Raw genomic sequence first — 11,804 nt, 5'->3', positions numbered from 1 at the left:
CCTCCAATTGGCAGGGCGCTCGTTTCTTGTCCTCCACCGCCGCTGCCAGACACGCTCCTAACACAGCACAAACAATAGCCTTCCCTTTTCCCTTCTTCGCTCTAGCTCCTTTATGCAAAACCGCTGTTCGGTCCATAACACTTTGCAGTTGGAACCAGTGGTCCCGTGCCCAATCTCGTCCCAGGGGTGAGGGGCGAGAGCGGTATGTTTCTAAAAACTCATATAATTTCTCTGTCTCTTCACAAAAATCGCCTGCCTTTTGGGTGGCCATATCCTACAAAGGGGAGTTCGTCCCGGGAGGGTCAAACCTTAGAAAAAAACCCCACGTTTCCCCTATACGCTCCCAGGAGGCCAGTCCGCACACTACTACAAGACAAAGACGAGCCTACAAAGGGGATATCGTCCTGAGGGGGTCACACCGTACAATCCAAACTTCCCCTGTACTCCCCCAGGAGGCCAGACCATAAACTAGTGTCAGACAGAGCAGAGCCTACAAAGGGGATATCCTCCTGAGGGGGTCACACTATGAAATTCAAGTCTCCCCTATACGCCCTCAGGAGCTCAAATCACAAACTGCTATGCGCGTTTCAGTGCAAAGGTCTCAACACCCACTCCTTCCTTGTGCTTCGTTCGTCTCCGGCTGCTTCCCTCGCGGGAGAGCAGAACCGCAGATCGGAAGTCCACACTCGCTTCATACTTATTTGTACGTCTCGTTCACACACACTCGCTCAGCACACCGTAAGGTTGTATGACACTCTCGTCTCAAGGAATCCTGTCCGTGACGCCAATTAAAATGTCCCGATCCAATGTCGGGAGAGGTTTCGATACGATCCCAAGGACGAGATTAAGATGCAAACGAGGTCAGATGCCATACAACCTTTTGACTTTATTTTGGCGAACGAAGGGGTGAGGACCGGGTAGGGAGATGGGGGGAAAAAAAAAGAAAAAAAAAGAGAGAGAGGAAAAGAGAGAAAAATAGAAAGAGCGTGCTCAGGCGGGTGAGAAAAGAGCCACGTAGGGGAACTAGCTACCGCCACTCCGAGTCCGGCGTTGTCCCGTCGATCAAAGGTCCGGTCGGTCCAGTCTCTGTGTCCGCAGGAGCAGCTTCCAAGGAGGTGCACGGTGAAGGACGAGAAGAGAAAAAGAGAGGACCTCAAAAGGCGCACGCGGTCCTTTTATAGGGCCATGCCCATGCGCAGAGCAGGTCTGCGTACATGCAGTTTGCGCTTCTGCTTTTCGCGCCCTGGTCTCTGCGCAGGCGTGCGTGCAGTCCATGGCCCCGCCTTCCGCATCCTGTCCTCTGCCTTTCGCGCCCTGGTCTCTGCGCAGGCGTGCGTGCAGTCCATGGTCCCGCCTTTCGTGTCCTGGTCTCTGCATGGGCTGTGGTGGTTTCGTCGGGGGCTGGATGTCGGACCCAGAAGATGGCGGTAGAACAGCAATGTCGAGACAATTCTGGTTAGTCCTCGACAGGTCTGAACACAAGAGATCCACTTTTATTGAAGAGCTGCTATCTGACAGGCCATATCTGACACACTGTTGTGCAGAGGTCAGGCACAAGAGGATCAAACCTCCACAGAAGCAGTCTAAACCCAGAAAACTATCTCTAAGTAGAATTATCACAAGAGTAAAAAGCAGACTTGTGGCCTAAGATAAACTCTGGGAAACATGCAGAGGTGGGGAGGCAGGTTATTGTCAGTGAAACAGCATTTATTGGGCCAGTTTCCACAGGACATTTTTTATTTCCTTGTTCCTCATGCTGTAGATGAGGGGGTTCATTGCAGGGGGCACAACTGGGTACAGCACTGCCATCACCAGATCCAGGGATGGGGAGGAGATGGAGGGGGGCTTCAGGTAGGCAAACATGGCAGTGCTGATAAACAGGGAGACCACGGCCAGGTGAGGGAGGCACGTGGAAAAGGCTTTGAGCCGTCCCTGCTCAGAGGGGATCCTCAGCACGGCCTGGAAGATCTGCACATAGGACACCACAATGAAAACAAAACACCCAAAGCCCACACAGACACTAACCACAAGGAGTCCTGCTTCCCTGAGGTAGGCATCTGAGCAGGAGAGCTTGAGGATGTGGGGGATTTCACAGAACTGGTCCAGGACATTGCCTTGGCAGAGGGGGAGGGAAAATGTATTGGCCGTGTGCAGCACAGCATGGAGAAACCCACTGCCCCAGACAGCTGCTGCCATGTGGACACAAGCTCTGCTGCCCAGGAGGGTCCTGTAGTGCAGGGGCAGATGGCAACATAGCGGCTGTAGGCCATGATGGTGAGAAGGTAATACTCTGCTCCTACCAAGAAGGCAAACAGAAAGAGCTGGGAAGCACATCCCAAGTATGGAATGGCCCTGGTGTCCCAGAGGGAATTGGCCATGGATTTGGGGACAGTGGTGGAGATGGAGCCCAGGTCAAGAACAGAGAGGTTGAGGAGGAAGAAGTACATGGGGGTGTGGAGATGGTGGTCGCAGGTTACAGCAGTGATGATGAGGCCGTTGCCCAGGAGCGCAGCCAGGTAGATATGTAAATATCCAGTAGATTTGTTCCAAAACTGAAATAAAGCCTCTGGCCTACTGAGGTTGGGGTGGCCGGACCTAACCGCCTGTTAAGTAAAAATATATGAGAGTTGAGTCATTTGCAGGCTGTGAGCGTGCCGCTTGCCTCACAAGGCTACAGGTAACATGGCAGAAGGTCGGGGGGAGTTTGGGTTAAAAAGGCTACATCGGGGCTCTGGTCTCCATCTGTTCCACCGCTCCTGCATAGGTTGGCATTCTGCCTACAGTGATGTCTCACTGACCACTTCTCCCTTTTTTTGCTCCCCAATAGATATGAATTGGACCCAGAAAAGCTTCAGCTTTGCCTGGAAGTTCAGTTTGCCCTTTTAGTTTGCGTCTGCTGTGGATGGCACCAATGCAGTGAAGGTAAAACGTAGCTATTTGGCTCAGCATCCATGAGACCCCTCTACCGTCCAAGGACACGAAGACTGCGGTAGGCACAGAGAGCAGAAAACGGGCCGGTACATCTCTGGCTACTTGGGAGCTCTTGGGAGCTCCAGGTAGTTGCAGAGGGTTTTATTTTTCTCGGGGTGTGGGAACAGTTTCTGTACGTTACAGGAGCCCAGTGGCCCTTTCTCTGGGTGACAAGCGTTCTCCTTCTCAGCTCTTCAGTGATGCTGTCAAACTGGCAGTTGCTTACAAACAGAATTCAGGAGGTTTCACAGACGAGGTCACGCAAGAAGTGGAGGTAAGAAAGGCTTGACCTTAAGGCTCTCCTTCTCAGCGATCAGCAGCTCTGCTCTTTTTTTTCCCCTCGGGGAAAGCAGAGCCTGTGGCAAAAGGTGAAACTTTGCAAGCGTGGAAGGTTTCGCCTTCTGCTGGTGACGCCATGGGGTTTGTGTGCTGCTCATCTCTCGGTTGGAAGGGGGGAGGTGGTGACCCTCTGAAGAGCCCACGCTGCCCTAGATTGAATTGGAAAGACCCACAGCAGAGCGTAGCTGGTGCAGCTCGCTGCAGTTCTCCTCCTCTCTCTCGGTGAACCCCTTCCACGGGGCTTGGCTTTGCATCTTGAAGGCATCGTACCTGTGTCTCCCTTCTGCCCTGCTTTGGGGACAACTCTATCGGCAGACGTCCCCGCAGCCTGACCCTGGCTTTCGCCACTGCTCTCAAGAAGCCGAACCCATCTCTCCAGCGTGCCAAGCTTGCGCTTAGGACACGAGCGCTTTTTGGGAACTCACATCTTGCGGTCGTGGAACCCCAACCACTGACATAGCAGGTTGTCAGCTCTGACACTCTTGGCGAGGTGTCGGGCACGCAGGCGAGCTGTACGGAGGAGCTGCGCTGGAGAGGCTGGTCCGATTCCAGCAAGGCGCTGTCGTTCCTCTCCTAGATATTTCTATAGTGTGGGTGAACCGGGAGCCGCTTAATATGGCGCACGTGGGCCTCAGGGCCCAGCTGGGTGGCCCCCGTCACCACGTGGTGATGTGCCTGGAAGGCAGATGGAGAGAGGGGTCAGAGATGCCCGGTGCCTATTCCCCAGGGATCCTCTGCCCCCCACGACACGCCACATGCCATGGCGAGCAGCCATGGGCCGGAGCCCGCAGGTCCCTCTGCAACCAGAAACTCCTTACTGTCCTGCTCAATGGCTTGCTGCTGTTGAGGCTGAAGGTCGGGCCTCTTCCCTCCCCACACGGCGTTGCATGGACAGCAGGGCCAGGGAGCCCCGTGGGGCGTGCGTCTGTCTGTCTGCCCCTGTTTCTGCTTGAGCCCCGTAGATGAGTTGTGGCAGCAGCCTGGGTGCTGGCAGGGAACTGAGGCTCCCACATGGGGTTCGGGAAGCTGTGCCGTGGCACCCTCCAGTGAAGCCCATAATGGTTGCCCCAGCTCCCTCCCAGAGCCTCGGGCCGCCTACCCACAGCTGTCCCGTGTGCCGTGTGCAGGCCAGCACGTGGCCAGCAGGACGAGGAGGGGGAGCAAATTCATGGCTGCCATTGGCACGTGGCAATGGAGGGCTTGTCGTCACCGGTGCAGCAGCCGACGTAGCGCCCGCAGTAGTCACATTGCCCATGGTGGCCTCGGCCCCGGGGCTGATGTCACGGAGTTGCTGGGCACAGTGGCCTCTTGGGGTGGGGCAATGTGGCGGGTTTCCAAGCAGGAGGGGAGGCAGAAGCTGGGATCGGACACCCCTGACAGCCCCCCGCTGAGTACTCCGCTTGCAGGGTGAGATGCGATGGATGCACTCGACCCCTTGACCAGGCTGGTGGTGGTTTGGTGCGGGCTCCAGAAGACGTTAAGGACTGAGCCGTAGCCGGGCCGTGAACTCCCGTAGTTTCAATCCATTCCCTGAAACCCCAAGGAGCAGAGCGACACCGTGAGTGTCGATGCACACGGGCTTGGAACACTGACCGTGTGGTTGACGCATGGCTTTTCCAAGACTCATTTATCAAGGAACAAAGAAAGTTGTGGGTACAAGGAGCCTCCTGCAGACCTTTTCCATCGCCTGTAATTTAACCACGAGCCAACCACTTTATCCTATAAATATGACAGCCTCAGTGAGCCGCCTTCAAGCTCTCCCTGCTCAGCAGCATGGCGGCACGGCGGTGATCTCCCCTGGAGCTGGGACACCTCACAAGGTCGCTCCTTGAGGCAGAGAGACCTTTACCAACGACAGATCTTTGGTGAGTGACCGATATCACGCCTAACCTTGTAGTATGGTAACTTTGATTTTGTCTTGGTGACTTTGCACGCTGAACTGATGCTAATGAAACGCTACATAAACTTTGCATGTACAACCCCTTAGATATAAACCGTTGTCCAAGTCTGAGACTAAGACTGGACCTAGCCACACTTAAGCTCCTTCAGGAGTTTAGAAAGCAAGGGGGTCTACTCTGAACCTCATCACTCAACGGGAGGGTCTTCCTCACTCTTTGCATCTCCCGTCTCTCTGTGAATCACTCTAACTAACTCGAGCGTAACTCAGTTTTCTTTTGTATGATTCTTCCCGGCAGTCATTAATAGAGGGAACCTTGCCATCGAATTCTAAGTCCACTTTTACAGCGTCATATTAAAACCACTTTTCCTCTCCGCTTTTGGAGAGGGACTTTTTACAAGGGCGCGTAGTGACAGGACAGCGGGTAATGGCTTTAAAGCAAAAAAGGGGAGATTTAGATTAGATCTAAGGAAGAAATGCTGTACAATGAGGGCGGTGAGGCACAGGTTGCCCGGAGAAGCTGTGGATGCCCCATCTGTGGAAGTGTCCAAGGCCAGGTTGGATGGGGCTTTGAGCAACCTGGGTTGGTGGAAGGTGTCCGTGCCCGTGGCAAAGGGTTGGAACCAGATCATCTTTCAGGTCCCTTCCAACCCAACCCATTCTTGGATTCGATGATAATACCTTGGTCAGCAACTCCTTAAGCGTTCTAAATCACCCGTTAATCATGCTCTGTGCCACTGAACTATTTTCTCCTCTCTTCACTTGAAACCTAGATCTCATTGAATGCTTCCCGGCTGTCGAGTCCTGGGCCAGGAAAGCCCTGTGGCAAGTCGGCACTCTTCCAGTTGGCCGAGGTTACACCCATTAGCGTCACAATGGGAAGACGTGTGTATCTTTTCCCCCCCAAAAAGTATGAATTGTGTAAGGGTTGCTCTAGTATCAAATTTAGAGTTTCTAGAAGTGTGAATTAGTAAATAATGGAAGAATAAGAGAATCAGGCAGTGGCGATGGCCCTGGGGACCTAGCTGTTCTTTATACACTTGTTCACGTGCAGTTGAAGACCGCACGGAAAAAGTTATGCTTCTTCTTAGAAAAATAAGCCTTATAATAAAAAAAATGCTCAGCAAAGACAAGAGACAACGGCATTCTTCTTCCAGAGGAGCTGGATAGCAAGGTTCAAAAAGTAAAGCTTTGGTTATAAGGCCTGGAAGGTGGATTGCTGAATCGGGGAGCAAGACTAAGAGAAGTAGATTTTGAGATCATCAGGAATCTCTGTGAAGAGTTGGGAGCTGAAGTCGTGCATGGAGTTCTAAACTTGGCAGCGGCCAGCAGTAATCAAAAATACCAGGTCAGGTTTCCCAACAGTCCTAGAAATTCTCCATGAGTCTTAAATACGCCTTGTAGAGGTCTCCCCTTTCATACGGATGAATCGCTCAAAACCCTCTGAGGCTCAGTGTGCGAATATTATTCTTTTCAATGACTGAAAGATGAAGACACACGCTGCATTCCAGGTAAAGAAGAGTGGATGCTCGCACCTTACTCGTACGCTTTTTTTGCCCTTTTTTTTTAAATCATTTCCTATTTCAGTGAGGAAAATGGTTCTCTGGATCCCACCTAGTAGCATCCAGCCATATATTCTTGCTGGTTAATCCCTCTGAGGGAAAAAAAGACTGGAAGCGCGGAAATAAAAGTCTTTCATGCCTCGTTCCGTGGAGAGTAAGGCTACGATCTGACTTTGCAGGAACCTCTACGAGCAGAAGACAACCTGCCTTACCCTACAGGCAGTCCCGGGCAGTTTGTGGGTGCGTGCTGGATGTCAGCAGTGCCTCTGCAAGGGTGATGCCACCCCGCTGGGATCAGCGATCCATAACGGCATTTGACTCCTGCAGCCCTGGGACAGCAGAAAGGCCGGTAACACTTTGGAACACCACAAGGTGTCCTCTTGCAGGACGGCAGGAGGCTTTGAGTAGCGTTGTTCTGGAGTAAAGCTGTTGCTGAGTCCAGCCTGACTTTTGGAAGCCAGGATGAAAAGTTGCGACGGGACCGTGAAGCTTGTGGAGGCCTCATTTGGGGGAAGGAGAGGTGCTTGTCCACAGGAGCGTGGAGTTTGCGCTGCCATTGGCGGAAAAGTTGAAGCCGAGTCTGTCGGCCTGATGTTGGCGTGTTGGGCAGGTTTCAGGAATCTCTCTCTCAGTGATTGCTCAAATGGCTTCCTACAACCCTAATTTAATATGCAAAATGAATGTTAAAGGCTCTGATTCAAACTGAGAAAAGCGTGGCAGACATGCTGAGAACGTCCTCCTTATCTCTAGCTCTAGTAGTACCCAAGTGCCACTGATTTTTTCCAATTTTGGAGGCCGCAGTAATGTTGGATTGGAATCGGATACGAGCTGGATGAAAAGGACCACCTTCATCAGGGTTACCACAGGCTTGAGCAGGTCTGCCCGTTGCTCTTGGTGGAACTGGGACACAACAGGCACCCAGTTCCCAGAACACCACCACGATGCTGTGCTGAAGAATCGTCTCCTTTCCTCTTTCTAGAGGATCTTGCCGAGAAGCGTCTCCTTCGTTGAGCAAGGCTTTCTCTAGAGTGGTCACCGGCAATGACTGTGAAGTCAGAGCACCGTCGGAGAGCTGAGAGGAGGGAGCCTCCTACCAGGATCAGGGTGACCCCGTGTTCTCGTCGCCATGCGAGTGAGATGTTTCTCGGGAACACAGAGGCTAGACCAACTCAAAGTGCAATTGTCCCATGTCCCACTAACCAATGGTTTCTTGGTGGACGGCACGCTTCTTGTAGCTTCTTGGGAGGCTCTGCTGGCAGCATCGTTTCTTTCTTTGCTCCTGCTGTGCAGATCTGCTGAGTAACTAACTGCAAATGCTCCTTGCGGGAGCGGAAGGTCTTTTTGGCTTTCCTTCAGATTGAAATGACCCCGACCTTTCTCTTGGCTGACAACAGCGTTCTGCCGTTAGGTGCTGCAGAGGATTCCTCTGATTAACCCGAAGCCTCTTCTATGCTAACGCCCATCTTGTGGCCTGCAAAAGAGAAAAGCCAAAGAGAGCTCAGTGGCAGGATTGCTTTTCGCATGGGGTCACATCCTCCTCCTTTTGACACCGCGTCTCCAGCGCCCAACCTACTCGTAGAGCCCACGAGCACTCTCTATTTCTGACTGCTGAGCAGGCAGAATTCGGTGCGCTGACCTGGAGGGCGTAGCGGTATCTCCGGGCATAGGCCCCCATCGCTCTCGTTGCTGCAGCAAGAGAGGGCCTAGACCTGGGCATCCTGCGTCTTCAGGGGGCTGTTGGGCGCATCCGAGTCTGACAGCTTGAGGTCTTCACTGTCTCCGTGGACTTGATCAGAAGGAGGCAAGCAGAGCGCGTTCTGCTGCAGAAGCAGGCACGCCACTTGGAAGCACAAGATGCAGAACCGGCTCCTCCTGCCCACGCACCCTGTTGCATCTTTGCAGGCAGCTACCAGCCATCCAGGGGAGCTCCTTGAAGGGAAAGGAGGGGAAAGAGAACCTAATTCCTCTGGAGAAACCCAGAACAGTAGACTTTGTTGCCAGAACCACTGAGAGGAGACAGAAGGTACCTGACACCGGCTGCCGCAGCGAGCGTGTCGGACGGGACCATAGAGAAGCGTCGCTCTGTGCACGCCGATTCTCACAAGATTTGTCACCGTGTGTTCACGGGACTACTGCCGAGTTGCTTTGGTGCTTACTTGAAGAGAGGCGGGTTACTCTGTCCTTTGAGAATAGACTTTTCACTTCTGTTGGCCTCATGAAACACACCCGAAGACCTTGTGGATGTTTCTGTCGGCAACTGACTGCAAGCCTTGTCAGGGATAGCCAGGGGCCCGGCAGTCGCTTAGCTGCCTGGTCATTAGAGCCTGGGTCTTTGGTGGAGCCTGCAGGAACCTGGGAGCAAAGCGGCGTGGAGAGAAAGGCAGAGGAGAAGGGGCAGAAGGGAGGGTAGGCATGAAACCAGGTCAGCCCTCTGCAGGGGCTGTTGCCTTTTGGTCTCCCTGCAGAATGAACGCCTTAAGAGGAAGGAGAAGCTTCCAGAAACACGTCCAGAAATACTTGGAGAAAGAGAAAAAGAAGCTGGCAGAAGAGAAAAAAAGGCTGGTGCAGGAGCCTTTCCCCACGGACACACCAGGCCCTGCGGGAGGTGGCGACGTGCATCCTGGGGCAGGTCGCTCACTTGGGAGCCCCCGCTGCAGAGCGGTCTCCCTGTGCTCACACCGCCTCCTCCCGCCGTGTGTCTGCAGCGAGCTGGCAGCGCTGCAGCGGCATCGGTCGGGGAAAGGGGCACGCAGCAGCCACCAACTGTGGGAAGCTGGACCCCAACCTGCACCCCCTGCTAGGCCAGGGAAGAGGAAGGCAGGACCGGTACATGGCATGGGCTCTTGGGGGCACTGTGTCATACCCACCTGTAGAAAAGCATAGTTATACGCGTGTGACGTCTTTCAAGACCCCTTAGCGTGTGCTTAGCTGACGGCTGAAGCACTTCTCCTGAGGCTTTCTCGAGAGGCAGCCTTCACTTCTGTCATCTCCAGAAACACCCACAGACTTGATGTGGTGGTGTTTGCAATGATGATGGCACTGCCAGGCTTGTCTGGGATAGCAAGCAGCTGGGTTGCTTTCAGCCCCACGGTCACTTGGCTCAGGGCTCATTGCAGAAGGGGGTCTGTGAGGGCTGCGAGCAAAGCAGGGCTGATGGAGAGACTGAAAAGAAGGGGCAGGAGGGAGGGGGAGAGCTCAAACCCCCCCAGCCCTCCGCCAGGGAGACTAACGCTGCCTGCTGCTGCATTGCCATGGCCCTGCAGGCACAGCCCTGCACATGCACGGAGGAGGAAGGACGTAAGCTCTGGGACTCCCTGCGCAAGAAGTTCCAGCAGAAGGTGAGGGCAAAAGTGGCAGCCCCAAAGGCTTGGAAAGAAGAGCGAGAGCAATGGCAGGCCCAGGTACTGCAGGCAGTGAGAAACACTAAGGAAAAGGGCATTCCTCTGCTGCCGGGGAGCCAAGGTGGGAAGGTCCCTAAGCCCTAGGAGCATGGGGGCTGACTGTCCTGTGTGGGGCCGTACCAGCTCGAGGTGCCTTCCCTGCTGCCCAGCAGCATCTCCTGTGCTCCTCCCTCTCTCTCTGTGCAGGGCTCCTGCATTCGCGGCACTCCAGAGTGGTGGGGAGAGGGCTGAAAAGAGCCCTCCGTGGAGGATGAGGAGAGCCCAGAGGACAAGTTGAGTCTTTGCCTTTCGGAGCCCTCACCTCTGAAAAGGTGAGTGTGGGCCAGCTTGAGGCCAGACCTGGGCCAGCTGGGGGCTGGTGGCCCAGCTGTGGGTGAGGGAAGCAAATCCCAGCACCACGGGGCTGGACACGGACAGCATCCCCTCCTTTCTCATGCCATGGGAATAGCAGGGGTCAGTCCCTTATGCCAGGTGCCTCTCTGCAGCCCCAAGCACAGCCGGCACTGAGGGGGCTGTGGGGTTGAATGGGACTGTGTGGGTGGGGGCGACTGGGAGAGAGGAGAGGCAGGAGGGTCTCGGTCAAGAAGTGAGACTTCGTCCTTGCCGCAGTAGGAGCCTTTCCCCAAGGACGCAGCGGGCTTTGCGAGGAGCAGCGACCCGCCTCCTCGAGAAGGTAGAGGGAAGAGCCCATTGCCATGGTGGTGAGGAGTCCCTCAGGTAAGGATCTCCAAACATGCCTGGTGTTTGCCCCTGCCTGGCAGTGCCTGCCCTTCCTTCGACTCCCCACAGCCCCTGGGCAAAGAGGGTCTCCTCCCGACAGCCCTCGTGGCGTGGAGAGCGGCAGGCTGGGATTGCATTACAGGGACCATGGGCCTGCTCTCTCCAGACAGAAGCAGATCCCACCCCATGTGTCCTGACTAGACTTGCAGTGTTGCTCTGCACCTCTCTGTGCATACAAGGCTACAGAGCTTTGTATTCAACTCCTCAGCTCTGGGCAGCAGATGTAGTCCACATCGACGAGTGCCAGGAGAGCCTCTCGGGCACAGAGGCTCCCCAGAGAGATGTCCAGCAAGACCCTCCTCCAGGATGACGAGGGCCAGCGCTGGCCAGCCAGGCTGTTAACACCAATGCACCTCCTGGTCCCTGGCAGTGTGCCCTGCTGCGGCTGCACATCCCTGCTGAGGAGGAGATTTTTCCCCAGGGGGAGAGGAGGTGTGGGAGTAGGGAAGTGGGATATGGCAGGTAGGGGGTGGGATATGGCAGGTATTCTTACGCCCCAAATCGGGGTCTTTTGCATGCTAGCTATAGAGGAGAGACCAAGGGTTGCCAGCTGGTGAACCATGCAAACAAGAAGTTCCACTCCTAAGGGATTCCTGTTAGTTTCCTAAAGACAATGTCCGTTTCAGGCAAGATAAAAACCAACACTATCCTAAGGCGTATTTCCTTTTGTGTGAGTACGATGAAGGGATAGTTAATACTTTCCAAACCTGAAACTCAGTAAGCGGTTTCACATGTTACCAAATGTTGCTAGTTCCCTTTCTAAGTCTGTTTTTACCCTAAGCTGTGCTCCAGGTTTTAACTCTGTATTCTGTATTGCTGAGATTTATGGAGGACAGGGAATTGGGTGTCCTGATT

Source organism: Platalea leucorodia (assembly GCF_965183815.1).
Source record: "Platalea leucorodia genome assembly, chromosome: 30".
Taxonomy (NCBI): Eukaryota; Metazoa; Chordata; class Aves; order Pelecaniformes; family Threskiornithidae; genus Platalea; species Platalea leucorodia.
This window is presented reverse-complemented; position numbering follows the sequence as displayed.